This window comes from Squalius cephalus (assembly GCF_949319135.1).
Source record: "Squalius cephalus genome assembly, chromosome: 21".
Taxonomy (NCBI): domain Eukaryota; kingdom Metazoa; phylum Chordata; class Actinopteri; order Cypriniformes; family Leuciscidae; genus Squalius; species Squalius cephalus.
The window spans coordinates 2,155,829-2,158,310 of record NC_137142.1 but is presented as its reverse complement, the minus strand read 5'-3'; positions in this window follow the sequence as shown (position 1 = coordinate 2,158,310).

The window sequence follows — 2,482 nt, the reverse complement described above, 5'->3', positions numbered from 1 at the left end:
ACAAGGAACTGACGTCACGATGACGCGAGAACAGGGAAGTGAGTGTGAAACGCGAGCGCGCCAAATCAGACACTGGTGTATTTTAAACAACACATTGATCTTGGCAAAATTCTTTACATATAGATAGATTTATCAAAACAAACTGTTCTCTTTTGTACCATACTATACGCCCGCGCGCGCGTGTGTGTTTTTCCTTTAATGTAACGCTCGTGGCGCGCAGTTTAATTCTCAAATTAGTATTTGGTTCCTAATCTAATAAAACAAGCGGTGTGACTATAAGGAATGATCAAATGTAAATGCATGCAGGTGCGAATGGGTCAAACGGAGCTCAAAATGATTTTTGAAGCACCTGCTGATATGCAACGAAAACTTAAAATCACCATGAAATCAAAATAGACTATTCTTTTTTTAATTATGGAATATTGCAGTATTTATTATGAATTATTTATCCGCGCACATCATTGTTTTTTTTTATTCATGTGCCTCGAAATCTTGAATTAAAATAACTCCCCTTGCAGCGCCTTCTCTTCTCGGTGCGAGGGCGGGGCAACCTGCCACTCACATGATATCGACCAATAGCAAACCACAACTATCCAATCAATTCCCCATGTAAAAATCAAGCCCCGCCCTACATTTGTTCTTGTTCGTGAATTAAGCTGTTTGATTAAAATATTTAGGTCTATAGTTTGACTCTAAATTGAACATATGCACGGTTACCTGGTTTCCGCTTGGCATTTACAGTTGTAGCCTATTTATATTTCAATGCCGTTATCACACACCTAATTTGACAATAAACCAGTTTTACTGACTGCAATAAAGAATTTAATTGAATGGGAATAAGAAACACGGTGTCTGTATTTAACATGCACACGCAATTCATTTTTCCATTCAAATGTTATTTTTAATGTGATGACTAAAAACATTATTTGAGATTGTCTCCATTTGTAAAACGGGATGTTTCAAGATGTATGAAATCCAACATTTGATAGAAAACACTTTTATTTAAAATAAAAAGACATGAATTACCACTATAACCAGTAGATTGCGGCAGAGGAGCATTTATTGGCTCATATTAGCTATTTCCTGTAGTATTTTTTTTCACACGTTTTGCTTTTGAATAAATATGAAACATCGCTAGGTCACTATAAAAAAAAACATCACTATAAAATCACTACGTTTAAAATTAAATGTTGTCAAGGTGAAGTACTCACAAAGTCTCATGAAAAACAATAAAGCGAACACCGCGCTCTCCCTCTATAATCACTGAAGCTGTCAGTCAGTACAGCGCAAGCTCATGATTTCGGCACACATGAGAAAACTCCTATTTTGTTCAATAAATCTAAATAAGTGCCCAATAAATCTTTAATTTACAGTGTTGATGCTTTTTTTCCACATGAAAGTGCGAAAACTGATGGTCGAATTGAATTTTGCTGAGAAGGAACACTGAGGAAGGGGTCTTTTTATGTCATCTTACATTTGAATAACTAAATGATTGCTAAGCTTGACTATTTAAGTGACTATATTCTGATTATAAACTAAGTATTACACTATTCATGCTGTTAACGATTCTTCAGGACATTGGAGATAACAACACACCAACAAGTGACATTTCACCGGAAGTTTTCCAGCTGGCTTATATTATTGCAGACGTTGAACGTTCCATATGGTCAATTAACATTGAAAATTCATGTCAACATTGAACAGAAATGCAGCAAAGCACTAAACCTATGTTTAGTAAGCCAAGAATGGGGGCAAACATCGATTATACTCTTCTTTGGTCTGTTGATGACTATGGATGTAGTAGTATATGGATATATCGATCTGCATCGCTTAAGAGGTCAGATTTTATTCAGATGAATTACAGGTGCAATAAAACAACTCCAATTTCAGCAATGCAAGTTGAGCCAGGAGAGTCTCCAATGATATGTAGCTTACTGGATCAATGTACAAGGGCATAAAACAGATCAATAATAGAAGAAAAACAACAGTAATAGAGAAAGCAAGGGCTGGAGGAATGTCACTAAATAATCAGCAGTTACAGTTTCCCCAATAATACCTCCTTGGTTATTTAGTCAACCTGATGTATAAAGTTTTTCTTTTAAATCCACCAAGAATAATGGACTTAAAGGGATGGTGTTCACCAAAAAAAAAAGAAAATGTTGTCATATCTTATACTCACCATCATGTTGTTTCAAACCTAAATGAGTTTCTTCTTCTGTTGAACGCAAAATGAGATATTTTAAAGAATGTTGTTAATCCAACAGTTGACGGTAGCCATTGACTTCCATAGTAGAAAAACAAATAGTATAGAAGTGGCTGCTGTTAACTGTCTGGCTACCAGCATTCTTCAGTAGACTGTAATCTCATCTATAGACTATAACACAGGTCTCATCCATACAGACTGAAATCACTTCACACTCACTCACGGGAGGGGGCGGTAAGCGCCTAAAGCTGGTGTGCGACCCGCCATTAAACCCACAGA